Below are 14,076 nucleotides of genomic sequence, written 5' to 3'. Positions count from 1 at the left end.
ACCTTGCATTTTTCTTTGATATTCTGAATCATTGAGTGTAGTAGATGAAGAATCAAGCTTTGGATCATTGATTTTGGTTAGAATTTGTGCATAGCAAGCTCAAGAACTCAAGAATGGAAGTTGATTGATAAGCTAGATCTACACGGTTTCAAGCTTCAATTCCTTCACCAAACTTCATTGTAAGTATTCTGGATTGGATTTGGATCATTCTAAGCTTTGGATCGTGCATTTCAAGAAGCTGCTCTTCAAGAGGTACCTAAGTTGCTTTAAGTTCATTTGAACTTTGCTTTGCTTTGCTTGTGGTTGGCATACCACTTAGGTAACTTCCTTGATCTCCATGTAGTCTGGAAGACCTGCCATGTTACTTTGGCAGGCACCTGTCTGAAGCCCTCCTTAAGAGGCAATGTTTGTGGTTGTTTACTTTTGTGCCTTGTACATTCAAAGACCTCCTAAGTGAAGAGGCATTGGCAGATAAAAGGGATATGCAATCCATCCCCTGCTATTCAGTTGTGTTTTTCATCTTGCTCACACCATGTGTTGATGCACTTTGAATAAAAACCCAAAATCTTGTTGTGTCAGTCATGTGGAATAGAGTCCCACATTCTGAACTCCCACACTTTCATTGTCTGAAGCTCTCCCAGGCCAGGGATAAGAGCTGTGAGCCCTTACCCTCACTTCCCATTTCATCTGCTTCACCCTAACTCTTAATGTTAGGGTTAAGAGCAAATAACACCCCTTTCTAGTTGGCTTGTTTGTCGAGGTTGATTTGACCCCTTGACTAAAGCCTAGCCTTGTATGAGCCACTTGTTTGCATATAGTGTGTGTGTTTGCTCTTGTGATTTCTTATTTGCTATTTATCTGCTGTTTCAACTTGCTGCCTGTGCGAGTTAGGATCTGTTCAGATACCTCAACCTAGGACTATTGTGGATTGCATGACAACTTTTAGGCTCGAGTCAGTCTCCCTTTTAGTTGTTATTTCCCGGTCTCTGGTTTAGGAGAAAGTTTCTCCCCTGTTAAGGGGAACTATGTCGCCCTGATCCTCATACCAGATGAGGTACGTAGGCAGGAGATCGTGCGAGATCTCTCCGGGCACCCTTTTCCTTTTTTGCGTGTGTTTTGCTTGACAGCTATTAGGTCCGAGTTCCCGACTCCCTTCTAGTCTGTGTGTTCAACCCTTTTCTTTTTCAACCCTTTTTCTTTTGTGTGTGTTTGCTTGACAGTTAGCAGGCTCGAGTTCCAGACTCCCTGTTAGTTTGTTTGTCCAACTTCTTTGTTGCTTTCGACGACTCAGCGTCCGGTTAGCGTTTGCTTGTTCGGAGTCTGACGTAAGTCCAGCGATTGGCAGTCGGTTTCCTGTGTGTGTTTGTTTGTCCGGAGTCTGATGTAAGTCCAGCGATTGGCATTCGGTTTCCTTGTGTGTGTTTGTTGTTTGGAGTCGGACGTAAGACTAGCCATTGGCAGTCTGTTTCCATTTGTGTGTTTCTCTTGACGTCTCAGCGTCTCTTTTTCAGTGTTTTGTTTCGGCGTGCGTTAGCCGAACTACGGTAGCTCTGATTCTCATTCCAGATGAGATACGTAGGCATAGGATGCGATATCCTAGCGAGCCCGTTACCATTTCCTCGAACTACGTCGACTCTGATGTTTGTTTCTGACAAACTACGTAGGCCCAGGATGCGACGTCCTGCCGAGTCACCTTCCTCCGTCTTCCTTCGCCTGTGTGCTTATTCCAGTGTGTGTGCATTCTTTTTAGCAGTTTTCAGCAACCTTATTCTTTTCTTCTGAGCATGGATCCCGTCGAGTACGACGGACGTGAGGGGGTGCTAATACCTTCCCCTTGCGTAACCGACTCCCGATCCTTGCAATCTCCGGTCGTAAGACCATTTCCTTTCCAGGTTTACTTCGAGCGTTTCCTTTCCCTCCTTTGTGATAAATAACGCACGGTGGCGGCTCTGTTTGTTTGTTTTTTCCCGCCGGTTGTTTTTCGCGGATGCGACAACAAGGATGACACATTCTATGCCTTGTGTTCAATATAGACATAAGGGCAAAAGGGTAATTATGCACATAAGTATTATCACAGAAGGATTTGTCAGATCATATGACATTTTCGTGTCTTGGGTAGCAGTGATGTGTTGCTAGATACCTCTCACTGTTTATCATGTTAAATACGTGATTTAATATAATTGCCAATGCCGCGAAAACCTACAGCGTCACACACAAAGGACGGATTGATGAGAGATAGAGTAACTAAGGAACACCGCAAGGTACGGTGTACTTAAGTGAATTGTAGAACATCGTAAGGTACGGTGTACTTAAGTAGAATACGAAATATGGTAAGGTACCACACGCTTAAGTAATTTTGGCATATTATAAAATATGGGCCACTTACACTTAAGTGGGCTTTTTAGCTTGAAGCCCACACAAGTGGTTCTATAAATAGAACCTTGTGCAGAAGCATTCATTGCGGTTGCATTTTCGTTTTGTCTTTCTCTCTCTCTCTCTCTCTCACTCAAAGCCTTCATTCATAGAAGCTAGCACTGAAATTGAAGGAATCCGTTCGTGTGGACTGAGTAGAGGCGTTGTCGTCGTTCAACGTTCGTGATAGCTCCGTAGATCTGCATCAAAGGTTTCAATCGTCACAAGAGGTAAATATTCTATCACTGATCATGCCCATTCGTAAGGATCACAAAAGGAGAAAATTTATTAAATTCCGCTGCGTTTTGGATCGTCGTTCTCCTTCAGTGGTATCAGAGCCACTTACGAAACCATGCATCGGATAGCTGTTTATTTTCTGTATTAATATGTTTAAAAGACATAATGAATCAAAGAATAAACGAGTAATTAAATTTGGCATCATGTGTGTACGATTTGGATTATTGATGTTGACTATGCTTCGGAATCCGACATTAGTATGGTGAAGCAATGACATGTTGATCAATCATACTGAATCAACAATCGAGGTGTGTTTGACGGTCTGAAATTAGTGCATTAGGGTTAGTGACGGCACAAGGGTTGTGCCGTCAAGGAGTTGTGAATTGAGGGCTTGTTGGAACACGTCTGTTGATTGTTTCAAAGCGCTGGTTTTTTGGCCGCGTGACGATCGTCATGGACCTGTGACGATCATAACAAGCTGGACGTGACGGCCGTAACATGCTTTGTGACGGTCGTCACATTCACAGATCCAGAATTCTAGGCATTTCTGTTATTTTGACTGCGTGACGTTCGTCATGGGCCTGTGACGGTCATAACAAGCTGGACGTGACGATCGTAACATGCTTGTGACGGTCGTCACATTCACAGAGTCAGAACCACCTTCCGCTGACCGGGAAGCGGAAACCCCGTTCCCGCTGACCGGGCAGCGGACCCCCGGCTAACTCTGCATAGTGTGATCGGTCTCCGAAATTTAATTTGGTTTTAATTAATTAAAAGAATTAAAATTAGTAATAATGATGTGTTTATTATTATTTCCTTGTGGTGATCTGTTATGGCCTTAGTTTTCCTTTATTTTGTTTTGGGTTTTTAAATACGACCTGCGTGTCGTGCCTCTCCTTTTAATCTCTTAATATAACTTCTTTTCTCATCTCAATCCCTCGTATGTAAAACGAGTTTCTTCTGTAATGTAATGTTATGAAGAAAGAGAAGAATTCAATATCAAAGGAGGACAGTGTTATGAAGAAAGAGAAGAATTCAGTATCAAAGGAGGACAACCTTGAAGATCTTGCTTGGAGAAGCTTAGATCGTTATTAGGTTAGCTTAGGTTCTCTCATTGGCTTGGGAGAACAAATGCGCTAGGGGCCATAACTGTTTCATTATGAATTGTTTGGGACAAATTTTCTGGATTGACACCGAAACCTGAGGATTATCCTCAAACATGATAGAAAGTTGTATGTCTTGGAGAAACTTGTTCCTGAAGAGGAACCTCCTAGTTCTGCACCTAAGGCAGAAAGAGATGCTTATAAGAAGCATGTCGATGATGCCAATAAACTGCTTGTCTCATGCTAGCTATCATGAACTCAGAATTGCAAAAGCAACATGAGAACATGGCAGCGTTCGATATGATCAAACACCTGAAGATGCTCTATCAAGAGCAAGCAAGGCATGAAAGGTTTGAAGTTTCAAAAGCCCTTTTTTAAGGCAAGTTAGCTGAGGGAGCCCATGTAGGTCCCCATGTGCTCAAGATGAATGGGTATGTGGAAAACCTTGAAAGGTTGGGTTTTCCCCTTGGAAAGGACATTATGAATGATTTGATCTTGCAATCGTTGCCAGATAGATTCAGTCAATTTGTCCTAAATTTCAATATGAATGATATGGATAAATCTCTTCCTGAACTGCCAGCCATGTTAAGAACTGCTGAGCAGAATCTGAAGACAAAAGGGAAGTCCATTCTGATGATCGGAAATGGAAGAGACATAACAAAAGGCCCACCAAGCAGGGTGATAAAGGGAAAGGCAAGGAAGTTGCCAAACCCAGACCCATTATTGCTGCTTTGAAGCCTAGTGGAGGCATAGCAAAGGCAGGCACCTGCTTCTATTGCGGTAAGATCGGACACTGGAAGAGAAACTGTCCAAAGTACCTGGAAGATATGAAGAATGGAGTAGAGACTTCATAAAGATCTTGTTTAATTGGAAAGATGACAAAGTCTTCATTCACAGTAAAAGGTGAAAGAGCTAATGATCTTTTGGCCCTCATACATACTGATGTATGTGGACCACTGAACATACCAGCCCGAGGAGGTTTTCAGTACTTCATCACATTCACTGATGATTTTAGTAGATATGGTTATGTGTATGAAACACAAATCAGGGTCCTTTAAAAAGTTCAAGGAATTCAAGAATGAAGTACAAAACCAACTAGGTAAGAATATTAAAACTCTTTGATCAGATCGAGGTGGTGAGTATTTAAGCCTAGAGTTTGATGACCATCTAAAAGAGTGTGGGATCCTATCCCAACTTACTCCTCCTGGAATACCCCAATGGAATGGTGTATCTGAGAGAAGAAATCGAACCCTGTTAGACATGGTCCGATCCATGATGAGTCACGTCGATCTTCCAAACTCCTTTTGGGGACATGCACTATTGACAGCAGCTTACACATTTAACCGTGTTACATCCAAAAAGGTTGAGAAGACACCATATGAAATATGTAGTGGTAAGAAACCACATATGTCTTACATGAAGATTTGGGGTTGCGAAGTTTATGAGAAACGACAAATTTCAACTAAGCTTGAGCACAAATCTGACAAATGCTTATTTGTGGGGTATCCTAAAGAAACAAGAGGGTATTACTTCTACAATCCTTCTGAGGGCAAAATGTTTGTCGCTCGAACTGGAGTTTTCCAAGAAAAGGATTTTTAATTCCAAAGGAATTAGTGGGAGGAAAGTAGAGCTTGAAGAAATTCAAGAATCAAAAAGCATTGATACACCTATGGAGGAATTAGAGTAGGAAACACAAGTAGTTGTGGAAGAGCAACCTGCTCAAGTAGAACAAGACCAGCGTAGGTTAGTCAGGATACGTCACCTACCTAAGAGATATGGATATCTCATAACTGATCAAGGTGATGTATTACTCATGGATCAAGATGAGCCTGTGACCTACCAAGAGGCCATAATTGGTCCCGAGTCTGAGAAGTGGCTAGAAGCCATGAAATCTGAAATGGATTCCATGTACACAAACCAAGTTTGGACCTTGGTAGAGCCTCCTGTAGGAGTTAACCCTATAGGATGCAAGTGGGTCTTCAAGAAGAAGACTGACATGGATGGTAAGGTACATACCTATAAGGCAAGACTGGTTGCAAAAGGATATAAACAAATTCATGGGGTTGACTATGATGAAACCTTTTCACCAGTTGCAATGCTTAAATCTGTTCGGATTTTACTTGCTATCGCTGCATATCATGATTATGAAATATGGCAGATGGATGTCAAAACTGCTTTCCTTAATGGGAATCTTCTTGAGGATGTGTACATGACACAGCCTGAAGGATTTGACATACCAGAAGAAGCCCAAAAGATATGTAATTTACAAAGATCAATCTATGGATTGAAGCAAGCTTCTAGAAGCTGGAATCTTCGTTTTGATGAAACAGTAAAACAATATGGATTCATCAAGAACGAATATGAGCCTTGTGTCTAAAAGAAGGTTAGTGGGAGCATGATCGTTTTCCTGGTATTATATGTAGATGACATATTACTCATTGGAAATGATGTCCCTACCCTGCAACAAGTAAAGTCTTGGTTAGGGAAATGCTTTTCTATGAAGGACCTAGGTGAAGCAACCTATATATTAGGAATCAGAATCTATAGAGATACATCACAAAAACTGCTTGGCCTAAGTCAGAGTACATACATAGACAAAGTGATGAGACGCTTTAATATGCATGATTCCAAGAAAGGATTCATACCTATGCAACATGGCATGTGTCTATCAAAAACACAATCCCCTTCAACTAAGGAAGAAAGGGATCGCATGAATAAGATTCCATATGCATCTGCAATAGGATCTATCATGTATGCCATGTTATGTACTCGACCAGATGTCTCGTATGCTTTAAGTGAAACGAGTAGGTACCAATCTGATCCTGGTGATGCTCATTGGATAGCTGTCAAGAATATCCTTAAGTATTTGATAAGGACTAAGGACTCATTCTTGATATATGGAGGTCAGGAAGAGCTGGCTGTAATTGGATACACCAATGCTAGTTTCCAGACAGATAAGGATGACTTTAGATCGCAATCTGGTTATGTGTTTTGCTTAAACGGTGGCGCTGTGAGCTGGAAAAGTTCAAAGCAAGATACAGTTGCTGATTCTACAACCGAGGCCGAGTATATTGTTGCCTCAAGTGCAGCAAAGGAAGTTGTTTGGATCAAAAAGTTCATTAGTGAACTTGGCATAGTTCCTAGCATTGTGGATCCCATTGGTCTTTATTATGATAACAATGATGCTATCGCACAAGCTAAGGAGCCTAGATCTCACCAACGATCCAAACACATACTTAGGTGTTATCACCTCATTCGAGAGATAATAGATAGAGGAGATGTGAAAATATGCAGAGTACCTACACTTGACAATATTGCTGACCCACTGACAAAGCCTCTTGCGCAGCATAAGCATGATGGCCATACTAGATCTATGGGCATTAGGGGTATGCCTGATTGGCTCTAGTGCTAGTGGGAGATTGTTGGTGTAAGCCCTAAAGGCCAATACTTTTGGTACTTGTATTGAATTATTTATTAATAATAAAAGGCTTTTTCTTTATTACGTTTGTTTAATAGAGTCCCTAGAATAGCTAGTCCATTTAATGTATCAAGTGTGACTTGATCATGAGATCACATTAAACATAAGGACACTATTCTTAAAGTATCTGTAGTCGAGCTTTATTGTGAAGTGGGATAACATTAAAGCATAAACACTATTATGTATATAGACTGATGATCACATCTCATGGATCATGGATAAGGAGTTATCAAGTCTTAAACATAGGTATGAATATTAAGAGTAATATTTATACTGGATTGACCCGCTATGAGAATACTATATAGAATGTTATGCAAAGTGTCATAAGTTATTCTCATGGTGATAATGGTGTATACCACCCTTCGACCTGAAACCACTATGGACCCTAGATGTAGAGTCGAGTGCTTTATTGCTGATCAAACATTGTCCGTAACTAGATAACCATAAAGACAGTTGATGGGTACTCCACGAAGCATGCTGAGGGACATGAGTGACCTAGATAGAATTTGTCCATCCTGCATAACAGGATAAATGTCTATGGGCCCAATATTGAACTGGACAAGGATGACACGGTCTATGCCTTGTGTTCAATATAGACATAAGGGAAAAAAGGGTAATTATGCACATAAGTATTATCACAGAAGGATTTGTCAGATCACATGACATTTTCGTGTCTTGGGTAGCAGTGATGTGTTGCTAGATACCGCTCACTGTTTATTATGTTAAATACGTGATTTAATATAATTGCCAATGCCGCGAAAACCTACAGGGTCACACACAAAGTACGGATTGATGGGAGATAAAGTAACTAAGGAACACCGTAAGGTACGGTGTACTTAAGTGAATTGTAGAACATCGTAAGGTACGATGTACTTAAGTAGAATACGAAATATGGTAAGGTACCACACGCTTAAGTGATTTTGGCATATTATAAAATATGGGCCACTTACACTTAAGTGGGCTTTTTAGCTTGAAGCCCACACAAGTGGTTCTATAAATAGAACCTTGTGCAGAAACATTCATTACGGTTGCATTTTCGTTTTCTGTTTCTCTCTCTCTCACACTCAAAGCCTTCATTCATAGCAGCTAGCACTGAGGTTGAAGGAATCCGTTCGTGTGGACTGAGTAGAGGAGTTGTCGTCGTTCAACGTTCGTGATCGCTCCGTAGATCTGCATCAAAGGTTTCAATCGTCACAAGAGGTAAATATTCTATCACTGATCATGCCCATTCGTAAGGATCACTAAAGGAGAAAATTTATTAAATTCCGCTGCGTTTTGGATCGCCGTTCTCCTTCATCTTCTTCTTCTGAACTGTTGTCTTCTAAGAAGGTTACCTCTTTCTCTTCAGGAAGTTTGGAGGCTGATCTGAGAGTCAGTCCAAGCTAAAGCCAGAGATGTCGACGTCTTGAGCTTCCAGATCTTTCAAATAACAAGCTATAACTTTTAGAGGATCAATCTTTGAGAAGAGATACATCTCATCCGCTCTCTCTCTCTCTCTATGGTCCTTCAGAGCTTCCCAATAGGTGTTTCTGGTGGGTTTGACGCGGACTTTGTCAATCAGACTCGTGCTCTTCAGATTCCTCCCATTTAGAGGCTTCCCCACGTCCATAGTGACGTCTTCCATCAGATTCAGAAAGATGAGGTGATCCACCAGACCATTCTAAATCAAAACATCTGAGATTAATCTGCCTAAAGGGATGTAGTTCCTTGGATTCATGTTGTTCCTTGTGTCTATGACAGAATCCCTTAGATATTTGAAGAAGAGAGAAGGTAGGTTGATCTTCAGGCCTTTGTGTAGACATTATAGGATGCACTTCTGATTTGTGTTGACGTAGTCAGAAGAGCTGGATGAAGGAAGGTGGTGGATGCATCCCAGAATTATCTTGAGCCACACCCTCAGATTCTGGTATAGCTCTTAATTCTTAGATGTTCTTCCTTCAAGGTTCTGAGAGAAGATGGTGGGGATGATTTCCTGGGACATGTACTTAGCCCTAGGGTTTATGTTGTAGATTCTTCTTCCCCTAGTATTTTCCATATTCAGAAGCGCAACAATGGATTTTTCAGTGATTACCATCTTGATGCCCAGAACATGAGAAATAATGCAATGATCATCGCAGTCAGTGAATCTCCAGAATTCCTTCACCAGGTTTGTGTAGATAGGGCCATCGAGACGGTTGAACTAAGTGAACCAACCTTGATTCTTCAGTTCTGGTGTTAAATTCATACCATTTTCCTTAAGGTTGTCAAAGTTCACCAATAACTCACAAAGAACTTCAAGTTGTTCAAATGAAGTTAAAGGTTTATGTGAGCTGGGAGATCAAGAACATGGGGTTCTTGATAGGAGGTTGTAGTTTGAGTAGCAGCAGTGGATGCAACTTGTTGTGGGGATTCAACCTGTTGTTCAATGGCGTTCATTTGTTGAGAGAACTCGAATACTTGTTTTCTTGAGGATTCATGATGAAGATGTTGTGAAGGAGATGAAGAGGAGTTGCAGAGAAAGTTGGAGGTTTTGGGTTTGTGTAAGTAGTGAGTAGTGAAAGTGTGAATATAGGAGTCGTAGGAGTATATAAACACAAGTTAAAAATTTCAAAAACTAAAGCATTAACTGAGAAGGAACACAAACATTAATTGTTGCTAAAACTTATTTTTGACAATCATGGGAAAAATTAAATGCAACTAATGATGGGAGTCTAATCTTAAGATTTGCACACTGCTCAAGGGGATCTCAACAGTTTGGCCCTTGAGTTCTGAGCTAGACAGGTGTCTAGAAGAGCTAGAGCCACACGTTTGAGGGACCATGTGTTGATGTATCTAGAGTCAAGAATACCAAAAGGTTTATGACTAGAGAGGTTTCTGATAAAGATATCTTCTAACTTGTAGAAGTATCGTAATCAGAATCAGATAAACATCATATGCTTGAGTCAGAGTCTAATTTTTCATCAGAGATAAGAAGCACGGGTTCAGAGTCATTTTGGGCAATCTGTTATATTTAAATTTTCCAGAATAAAGAGAAATATATCTTCAGCTAAGAGTTTTGTAAAGATATCATCCCATTGATGGTTTGTATCTATAAATTTTAAAATAATTGTCCCTTTCTGAACATAATCTCTAATGAAGTGGTGTTTAATTTCTTTGTGCTTCGCCTGGAATGTAAAATTGGATTCTTACTTAAGCCGATAGCAGTAGTATTATCACAAAAGATAGGAATGTTACTGTCATATATCTAAAAGTCCTCAAGCTGATTCTTCATCCAGAGCATCTGAGAGTTGCAAAGTGAAGCTGAGATATATTTTGCTTCTGTAGTTGACATTGCAATGGTTGATTGTCTTTTGCTTGCCCATGAGATGAGACTTCCTCCCAGAAACTGACAGTTCCCAGATGTGCTTTTATGTTCTAACCTATCTCCAGCATAATTTACATCACAATACCCAGAAATCCTGTACTCTGATGTTTTCTTATACATCAAGCCGAGATTAGGTGTTCCTTTTAGATACCTAAGGATTCTCTTAACAATAGTTAAGTGAGGTTCCCTTGGATCTAACTGAAATCTAGCACACAGGCATACATTGAATAATTTATAAGGACGAGAAGCAGTCAGATAAAGGAGAGAGCCTATCATACCATAATAGAGTTTCTGACAAACATTTTGACTTACTTCTTCCTTCTCCAGAATGCAAGTAGGATGCATGGGAGTCTTGACTGGCTTGCTTTCTAACATGACAAATTTCTTCAGAAGATCTTTTATGTATTTGCTTTGATATACATATGTGGCTTCTGATGTTTGATTGATTTAATGCCCGGAAAGAACTTTAGTTCTTCATTAAGCTCATTTCAAATTCTGCCTGCATTAACTCAGAAAATTCTTGGCAAACAAAGGGTTAACAGAACCAAATATAATATCATCAACCTAAATCTGACAAATCATAAGGTCGCTTCTGATATTTTTGCAAAAGAGAGTGGAGTCCACTTTGCCTCTGATAAAATAATTTTCCAGAAGAAATGAACTAAGTTTTTCATACCAAGCTCTGGGAGCTTGTTTCAGCCAGTAAAGAGATTTCTTAAGTTTGAAAACATGTTCTGGAAGTTTTGAATTTTCAAAGCCAGGAAGTTGATGGACATACACTTCTTCAGAAATGTAACCATTTAGAAATGCACTTTTGACATCCATTTGATATAATTTAATGGAATAATTTACAACAAAGGATACAAGAAGACAAATAGATTCTGACCTCGTGACTGGAGTAAAGCTTTCATTGTAGTCAATTCCTTTTTGTTGATTATAACCTTGTGCTACCAGTCGTGCTTTGTTTCTAACAATTTCACCCTTTTCATTTAGCTTGTTTCTGTAAACCCATTTAGTTCTAATCACATGAGTTCTCTTGGGTCTTGGTACAAGATCTCAAACGTCATTTCTGGAAAACTGATCAAGTTCTTCTTTCATTGCTAGAATACATTTTTTATCTTGAAGAGCTTCTTCATAGAAGGTTGGCTCTATCAGAGATACTAGTCCAAGAAGTGTTTCTTCAGAAACTTTGAATGTTGATCTTGTTCTGACAGGTTCATCCTTGTTTCCTAGAATTAGTTCTTTAGAGACATTCTGCCTATTTCTTTGTCTTTTTTTATTGATTGTGATTCCAGGGGCTTCTGAAGTTCCTCTTTCTGCTTCTTCAGAACCAATTGTCTTTTTGTCAAAACCTGCAAGTGTGATTTCCATATCTGCAAATTTCTCAACTAGCTTTGACTTTTAAAAGTCAAGCTTATCATTAAATCTGACATGAATTGATTCTTCCATAATTTATGTTTATGCATTGTATACTCGATATCCTTTCGAACATTCTGAGTATCCCAACATAATACCCTTTTATGCCTTATAGTCAAACTTTTTCAGATTGTCTTTAGTGTTCAAAATAAAACAAGAGCATCCAAAAGGATGAAAATAAGCAATGTTGGGTTTTCTTCCCTTGCACAGTTCATAAGGAGTCTTCTCCAGAATAGGTCTGATAGAGATTTTATTCTGAATGTAACATGATGTATTCACAGCTTCTACCCGGAAGTGCTTAGCCACATTGGTCTCATTGATCATGGTTCTGGCCATTTCTTGGAGAGTCATATTCTTCCTTTCTACAACTCCATTTTGTTGTGGAGTTATAGGACATGAGAAATCATGGGATATTCCATTAGAGTCAAAAAGTTCTTTAAAAAGTTTCTTTTCAAATTCTCCACCATGATCACTTCTGACTCTGATAATCTTAGAGTCATGTTCATTTTGTACTTTTGAACAGAACCTGGTGAACACAGAATGTGACTCATTCTTGTGCCTTGAGAATTTCACCCGTGTCCAATGACTGTAGTCATCAACAATGACAAGTTCATACTTCTTACCATTCACTGACGTTGTCTTAATAGATCCAAAGAGATCAATACGTAGAAGTTCCAGAGGTTTGGAGGTGGAAACAACATTTTTGGTTTTGAAAGTGGTTTTAGAAATTTTCCCTTTCTGACATGCTTCACAAAAGAGCATCTAAAGAAAACTTTAGCTTAGGCAGACCTCTGACTAACTCAAGTTTATTTAGTTGAGAAATCCTCCTCAAACTAATGTGACCCAAGTGTCTATGCCACACTCATTGCTCTTCATTAACAGATATCAAGCATTTCACGTTTTAGTTTTTCAATTCTGGAAGTTTTATTTTATAAATGTTGTTTTCCTCTTTCAAGTGAAAAGGACTGTGTCATTTTTCTGATTGACAACCTTGCATGTTTTTTTATTAAATATAATATCATAACCGTTATCACTTAATTGACTTATGGATAACAAATTATGCATTAATCTGTCAACATAAAGAACATCAGAAATAGAGGGAAGAGATTTGTTACCAACTATTCTAGATCCTCTGATTCTTCCTTTCTGATTTCCTCCAAAGCCTACCTAACCAGCATCTTTAAGTTCCAGGTCTTGGAATATATGCTTTCTTCCCGTCATGTGTCACGAGCATCCAGAGTCCAAGTACCATGACTGGTGTTTTAATTCTGCTGCATAGGATATCTGCAACGCACACTATTTTATCTTTTGGTACCCAAAATATTTTGGATCCTTTAGGATTAACTTTCCTAGCGTTTTTGAGAACTTTGAATTTTCTAGCGTTACTGAACTTCTGTGTCTGTGTCGGTGTATAATGGTAAGAAAATGGAGATTTTGATTTGTTTTCTATAGTAGGTTTCTGATAACCAATTCCTCCTTTTCTATTATGACTTACACCATAGTTCATAGAAGTCATTTTGCTTTTGTCTAGGTTGTTGTTCAGAAATTTCTGAAAGGCTTTATCATATTTTTATATGATAGTGTTAGAAGTAGGTGAAGCTTTAGAAAGAGTTTCATCAAGTTTTCAACATTTCTTAGTTAAAAAATATTTTTCTCTTTCAAAAATGAAATTATTTTCTTTAAGTTCAGAAACTTATTTCTCAAGCTTATCACACTCTTCAACAGTTTCTTATTGAACCTTTTTCAGGTTCTTGAGTTTTTGTCGAAGCTTCTGATACAAGCTCATAGATTCTAACAAACAGGCTTCTAGATCACAACGAGAAAATTTAGAGAAAACCTCTTCAGAGTCATACATGGTTTCATATGAACTTCAGAGGTAGTTGCCATGAATGCTATGTTTGCTTGCTCCTCTTCAAAAACAGATTCCGGAGCTTCAGATTTAGAGTCATCCCATGTTGCCATTAGTCCTTTCTTATTTGCTTTGGAGGAGCTCTTCTTGAAGCTTTCTTTTCTGGAGCTATCCTTGTTTAGCTTTAGACATTCATTTATGTAGTGTCTAGGCTCTTTGTATTCATAACATGTTACTT

Source organism: Lathyrus oleraceus, chromosome 6, assembly GCF_024323335.1.
Source record: "Lathyrus oleraceus cultivar Zhongwan6 chromosome 6, CAAS_Psat_ZW6_1.0, whole genome shotgun sequence".
NCBI lineage: Eukaryota > Viridiplantae > Streptophyta > Magnoliopsida > Fabales > Fabaceae > Lathyrus > Lathyrus oleraceus.
Note: the sequence above shows the minus strand (reverse complement) of the source record.